The 7,604-nt window shown below is 42.1% G+C and overlaps 1 long non-coding RNA gene across 1 annotated transcript; it reads left to right on the top strand.

Moving 5' to 3' along the window:
* The first annotated feature begins 3,802 nt into the window (after window positions 1–3,802).
* LOC131011600 (uncharacterized) lies at window positions 3,803–4,672 on the top strand. Its single transcript, XR_009097042.1, has 2 exons — window positions 3,803–3,873; window positions 3,991–4,672. It is a non-coding gene; the product is annotated as an uncharacterized LOC131011600 (long non-coding RNA).
* Window positions 4,673–7,604: the final 2,932 nt, after the last annotated feature.

Here is a 7,604-nt window from a genome sequence, read left to right as displayed (position 1 = left end):
ATCCAACAATCAATCAACTTCAAAGTTTCAACAGATTCATTCTGAAATCTCATCTCCTGCAGCCCAAGTTTACACAGCAGATTCTCAGATTCAGACAACAACATACACCACATATCTTAAGGTTTTTCTCCTTAAGCTTATTTCAGTTAACCTGTGCAGCGAACCACCAAAGCCTCATACAATTTCTTGATATTTCTCTATGTGTTTACAAGATATGACATGTGAACTGAAATTACATGAAGGATTAATTTACATGAATGAATGTTTGTGTACAGTTTACAATTGATCAATTACAATATAAGTATGATAGTTGCTTAAGAGGAACCCTATGCTATTTTATGAACTGAATATGAGGCTTGAACCCCTGTTTTGCATGTGTGAGTCGAGAGAGGAAGAGGGCAGCCATGGTGACTCTTCGTCGCCGGCGGTCGACGGACGGCGACGGAGCCGCGGTGGCTTCCGATCTGCCAAAGAGGGGGAAGGGAGATGAGTTTTCAGATTTTTTTAATTTAGAAAAGGGAAAAAGAAAAGGATAAGAGAATTAGGGCTTACCTTTGAATTCGACGGACGACGGAGGCGGCGGCTCCTGGCCGTCTGTCCACCGGCGAAGAAGAGGACGACGCGGCGGCGCGGCTTACGCCGTGTCTGCGTGCGTGTGCGTGTGTGTGTGTGTGAGTCAGTGAGAATTAGAGAGAAGGTGAGAACGAGGGAAGGGAGGAAAGGTGGTGGCCGTGGTCTTGACGCGGCAGATCCGACGACGGAGGCGGCGGCGGTGCACCGCTTTGACGGCGGCGTGCGTCCTGTTTACGGCAGATAGACAGATAGAGGCGAGAGGGTGAGAGAGGACCAGGGGTCAGGGAGAGGAGAGATGCCGAAGAAGGGAGAGCCACGCCGCTCGCCGGCGGCGACGGGCCGTTGAACGGCAGTGGCAGCGGACAGATCGTCCGAGAGAGAGAGAGAGAGAAGAGGGGGGGGGGGGGGGGCTGCTGCGCAGCTGCGTGTGTGTGTGTTTGTGTGTGTGTGTTTTAAAAATTAAAAGAAAGAATTTGGGCCTTGCCCTAATTAATTTGGAGCCTCTTATGGGCTACGAATTCTTTTCAATTGGGCTCAGATTTTATTTAAAACTTGGGCTTTATTATTTTTTATCAAGTGGACTACCTCATTTAATTATTTGGGCTCTGTTATGGACTCCATATCTCATTTAAATTGGGATTCAGATTTTAATTAATTGACACTTTTATTTTTAAAGAGTATGACTTGCCCTTATTTGATTTTTGAGCTTGACATGTATTTAGATTTGATTAATCAATTGCTTTAATGAATGATTGCATAATATTATATATATTAATATTATGTGCATATATTAAGTACAATTACTTATTATATGAGTTGAGCATGAAATGATTTGCATTATATATTTCGCTAATAAAATCATATATGTTTTAATTGGTTTGATTTATAAAATCAATTATTGAAAAAATGCAGACCCTAATTCTCTCTAATTCTCGAATACCCTAGCCACCATGTCCGTCAATAACTGCTCACCGACGCCGCCTATCACCGGCACCGCCAATCTAAATCTGACTGCCGCCTCTATGTTGCCGACTGCTTCAAGAGCCCGCGACTTTCCTATTATCAATGAAAAACCAGATACTCTGCGCCTGCCACAAATCTCAAACAACTATCAGCCGAGGGATTTGGCGCAGGGGAGATTAAAATCCGTCGAGGCCTGTTTGTCGGATAACCTTTCTGGGTCTGGGACTACCACTACGATTCCGTCTGCTGTCATCATACAACAACCAGAGGGTAAGGTCTCCTACGCCTCCCTCATGCACCAAAGGGTCGATCGACCTCCTGATCTACCAGCGTATAAATTCTCAGCTCTTAAGGCTGCGAAACTCGCCGATGGGTTCTCTCTCACCATTCCGAAACAGATGTACCAAAAACGTATTGCTAAATTCGAATTCTCTGTTATTGGAAGGGTGTTTCTAAGAAAAGGAAGCAAACCTCAATCGACGCTTCAGTTGAAGCATGAACTCAACATTTTGTGGGGCATCAGGTCAGAGTGGAAGCTTCTCACTTTGGGTAAGGGTTTCTTCACCATGAAATTCTCTACTCTTGAAGATAAAAAACTTGCTAAAGCTAAATTTGTTTGGGATTTTGCTGCGGGTTCCATCCGCCTACGCGATTGGGTTCCATGTTTCAATCCCTACAAGGAAGTTTCTTCGATATGTCAAGTTTGGGTTCGGATTTATTTTCTTCCGAATGAGTTTTGGGATCCTGAGATAATAACAGCAATTGCTCGAATTATTGGTTTTCCAATCAAAATTGATGGTGTTTCGGCTCATGGAGAGGTCGGCCATTTCATTCGTGTGCTAATTGAAGTGGATCTCGCTCAACCACTGCAGGAATCGATGCTTATAGATTGTGAACATCCTTTCCATGTCGAGTTTAGCTATGAACAATTGCCTTTCTTTTGCTCGAATTGCCGCATCACTGGTCATCAGGTGGAAAAATGTAAAAAGCTTATGAAGAAGGACAACCAGGATAGTAAAGAAACTCCGGAAGCGGATCAGAATGTCGCAACTCCTTTTGAGTCTGATGCTGAAAATAGGAACAAGAGCACGAAGATGGCTTCTAACTTGGGGCAGACTCAGGATAAACCTGTTGCAGTTTGGTCGAAGGTTACTAAACAGGCGGTGAAAAAGCAGATGGTTGTTCCGATTCTTGAGACAGAGGTTGTGGAGACGCAAAATACGTTTCAGGCTCTCGACTCGGAGAATAATGCGGAGACCTTTTTGGATATAGGCGCCCCGAAAATGGCTAGCAACATGGGATTGAGTCCCCAGACTCATGAGGAGACTCTCGCAGATAGGACTGGCGTTAATATATCGGGGTCGGAGTTTCTTGAGAGGTCTCCTGGGAGAATGGCCGAGCCAGATTTGCTGCCGGCTGTTACGAAGCTGGTCCAGGTATCGGTTTATGACAAGCCTTTCAGTGGGTATAGCTATGAGGAGGAGGAGACGATTATTGCGGATAAGGTGGGTCATGCGACGCATGATGATATACGGGAAACCCCTTCCCCAGTACCGGAAGAGACTGGAGAAGTTATGACGGAGCAGCAATCGGTGGAGGTTAACTCTCCAATTAAGGAAGTTCATGGGGATAAGCAGACAAATACTACTCCAGAGGATATTGCTATCCGTATAAATCGGTTAGAGGAGCAGGTTTCTCAGGGGATGCAGTTGATCACGGAGCAGAAGCGTGGACGTGGGCGTCCAAAGGGTTCAGGAAAGGTAAACGAGCCAGTACATGCAGTTCCAGAAGGTTGCCTTAAAAGTCGCCTCAGGAATGCAAAAGAAATAGGTTACAAGCCGAGGGATTTTATGGTTGACCTTTCCAATAGACCCAGTATGCAGGCAATGAATAATATTGTTCATGGACGTTGGTCGGATGAAATGGAAGATTATCCTGAATTCCAATTTTGAGCTGTCCTTGTCTACTTAGTTTTCTCATCTCTTTCGGAGATTTGTGCCCTTAGTCTGCGTTTTTGTGCCTTCAAGGGATGACTTTTTCTTCTTTTTCTTTATAATAAACCTCAATTTAATATAAAATCAATTATTGAAGAAAAATGAGTAAGGATATTGTTGGTGTCCTTAACTCAAGAGATTTAGTTTTCAAATATTTATTTATTAAATTTTGAAATCCCGACCAAGTGAATCATAGAATATTAAGCGTTTCACTATAAGATTAAGGTTTATTTAAGGACTATGAGTTTAAGTTAATTGAGAACTTATCTTGTAGGACCTACAAAAGAGGATACTTAGTTTCCTGATCAGCTCAGTTAAATTATTTGGATTGTCTCCAAATCAGGTGAGACTTTATTTACGAAATGTATGTTGTGCTAATAAGCTCGCTTTTATGAAATGTTAAAGTGGATGGTTCATGCTTAAAATATTTATGCTCTCTATTGGTTATTACTTCTACCAGAACATTGTTGGCTTCGCCAACCAGAACTTTGTTAGCTCTGCTAACCAGAATTGTGTACGTACACCAGAACCTGTTGTCTCGAGAGATTCGATGACAACCAGTTGTAGATAGCACGCCCAATAGATGAGCCAAGAAGATATGAGCTCTGATTATTTTAGTATGCATGGAATGACTCACTTTAAAAAACATTCTGTGTTATACTGTTTAAGGCATGAATTATCTTTTTCAGTAAATGATTTTTAAAATGTTTTTAAATGGCTCAACCCACTGAGTACACTAGTACTCAGCCCTGCAATTATTTTCAAAACCTTTTGCAGATTGAGCAGCTGGTGGTGACGTGCGAGGCTGAGGAATGGTTGTTGCTATGGATTTTGAAGAAATGCTATGTTTACTCCCGCTGAAATAAATTCACTTAGTGAATATTATCTGATGCCCAACTATGTTAATACTTTATTCATATTTTTATATGAATTAATTCACTCTCCATCACTTTCTTAGCAATTTTTTTCCGCATCTATCATGTGCTTAGTATGAGACGTTGTCTTGGTCTCAGACCTTCGAACTTCCGATCCTGATAGGGAGAATAATTATGTTATAATGTCGTACTTATTTTCATTTAAATACGGCATAATGCCCAACCCTCAGGGCACATTACCTATTTTATTCAAGTAAAGCTTAGTAGTCCTGTCTCATAGCCCATTTCTTTTTCTCCCGGGAAATCAGGGTTTTACAATAGGCTTTAATTGTAATAGACTAGAACTGTTCGAACTCAAGTGTTAGAGTTCTTTTCTAGTTTAGTTGCTGTTCTGAAGACTGAAGACTAAAGAACGGATGACTGAAGACTGAAGACTGAAGTTGCCAACTGAAGTATCAGTTGAAGAATCAGTCATGAACTGATTACCTAATGCGTGCCACGAGGAAACAGCGGACTGATACTAAAGTCAATTATCAGTTAAACATTCCTCCTCGGACTGAACTTCCAACGTTTAAAGGAAGCCACGTACTCCAGAAGTACAGCCGCATTAAATGCAGAGATCTTAGGATCCTCCTTTCTCTGTAGAGGTCATTCCTATTTGGTGGCTACTTTATCAGAGACGTCGCATCTCCTGCTCTTAAATATAGCCGTTCTCACCAAACAAGGAACCTCGAAGATTGAAGCCTCAGCCCAAATTCAAATTGCTCTCCAACGGAAGAATTCTTGAAGACCTTCTCCGCCAACGGATCTATTCAAGACCTCTCCAATAAATAGCGCTCGAGGATCACTTCAATCTTCACCGATTCAACGACATAAGTTGAAACTCTGCCAAAATTGTTTCTCAGCCAAAGCTTAACCTCTCCAAAGCTTGAATCGAAGAAGTGAATACCAAAGCCAAAAATCAGTCACTGCTGATTACATACATTCTCTTAGACCTTAGGCAAACCCCTGTTTACCCAGAGCCTAGGTCAAAACTAACTCCAAAGAACTTGTTCTTTGAAGTTTAGTTGGCAAGATTTCAAACCTCCCTTCGACCGATAGAATCGAGTGTTTGAGTTGAAAAGGAGTTCAGGAAGGTACTCTGACTCCGTGAGATCCTAGTGCCAGTTCGTGCTAGGAGTGAGAAATCCAACACGAGTGAAATGTTGGTACTGAAGATTGGATCTTCAGTTGATTCGGTTGTGTGCACCCGGCTAAGCACACGGATTCGGTTTGCTGTGCACCCGTAAGCACAAGCATCGGTTTGCAGTGCACCCGTAAGCACTTGCAGACTGAAGTTGTTGATCTGATCAACCGACCGTGGATGTAGGAAGTGTTTTCTGAATCACGTATAAATCTTTGTGTTGTTTACAGCTTTCAGTTTTACTTTCCTACTTGTGTTCTTATATTTGCTAAACTGAATACTGATTAAATGCAAAGAGAAACTTAAGACTAACAACGTGCTCAACAAAGGCTATTGCGAAACAAAAGTATTTTCGCTTCGTATGTTATCAGTCTGACTGATCTATCCTCTGATAGTCAGGAAGATTTATAACATCTTTGTTTTAGCAAACTCGACTGAAGCCTTACGTGCATCAGTTAAGTTCCAGTGACTTAACTGATAACTCATTACTGAAGAGTCTTTCAGTATCAATCGTCAACCCTGTTTGGTTAAAACTCTTTTCAGTAAACAGGCGTATAAGTTTGTGTGTAAAGTTTTGCAGTGATCTCTATCTTGAGATCCTTCTGATTTCAGAAAAATAGCCTATAGGTGTATTCCCCCCATACACCTATTCGAGACCCTTCGGACCTAACAATTCTATTTCTGATTACGTTCTAATTGAACTAGATCTTTTTTCTCAAAGGTCTCGAAAAAATTTTCTCTTTCTAAAAGTGCTTCCTATTTGCCTTATCTGTTGTTGCCTGTTCTCTTTTTTTTTTTGATGGAGACTATCCACAACAGATTATCCTCTCTACCTATGTTTAGTATTGAAAAATACGACATATGGAAGTTTTGGCTTGAAAGTTTTCTCACTGCCCAACATTGCCGAATGTGGGAAGTCATCACCAACGGACCAATCATTATCACCGAAACCGTCAAACGAGTTCCCATTGACCCAGCTCGGGATCTATACGATGAGGTCCAGATCAAGCAGAAGGCAGACTTCACCATAGAAGAAAGGAAACAAGATGAGCTAGACAACCTCGCCAAAAGCATCATCTCCGGCACAGTTCCAGACAAGCATGTCACCAAGATCATCAAGTGCAAAACTGCAAAAGAGATGTGGGACATTCTTGAAAGAATGTGCATCGGATCCGAGGAAATAAAGGAGAACAAGTTGTCCATAGCTTGTCAGAAGTTCGACTCCTTCCTCATGTTCAAGAATGAATCTGTCGACGAGATAGAACTCAGATTCAATCAAATCCTGAATGAATTTCAATCCATCTCGAAGGACAAATACACTCAACGAGAAATCAACCTGAAGATTCTTCGAGCACTTCCGCGAGGAGATTGGCAGATCTATTCAGTTGCTCATCAGAACAAGCCTGGATTCAGTCAGCTCCTGACAAACAAGCTCTTCTCTGATCTCTTGGCAAATGAGTTCGACATCCAGAGAAATCTTGGAATCAAGAAGGCTGGAGGATCAGACGAAGATGGTCCATCAACCTCAAGAGGAGCAGCACTAAAATCTTCAGCAAGAGAAAGCAAGAACCAAACAAAGGAACCAGCAGAACTCAAGCCCGAGGACTTCTTCAGTCAATATGCTTTGTTGACTGAAAGATTCAACAAGATGGAGTCCAAATTTCGCAAGTACAGAAGGTTCCACAAGCAGCACTACAAAGGAAAGGTAAGAGAAAGCAACTTCAGATATTCTACTGATCGAAGCGGAGAAAGAAAGTCAGTCGCCTTCGACTTAAAGGATGTGGAATGCTTTGGATGCAAAAAGAAAGGGCACTTTCGAACAGAATGCCCTGAACTGACGCAGTTTGAGCGCAAAGAGCTGAAAGCCAAGAAAGATCGCAAGTATGCGAAGAAGAAGGCAATGGTTGCTAACGATATTGGATCTTCTGAAGATACATCAAAATCACCCGACTTCAATTCTACCAGCTCAGATGATGAGAGCCAAGCCCAGATGGCCAACGAAACCGAAAGCATGGC

The sequence above is a fragment of the Salvia miltiorrhiza genome, chromosome 2 (assembly GCF_028751815.1).
Source record: "Salvia miltiorrhiza cultivar Shanhuang (shh) chromosome 2, IMPLAD_Smil_shh, whole genome shotgun sequence".
Lineage (NCBI taxonomy): Eukaryota > Viridiplantae > Streptophyta > Magnoliopsida > Lamiales > Lamiaceae > Salvia > Salvia miltiorrhiza.
The sequence above is the reverse complement of the archived record's forward strand: the minus strand, read 5'-3'. Positions and strand labels throughout refer to the sequence as shown.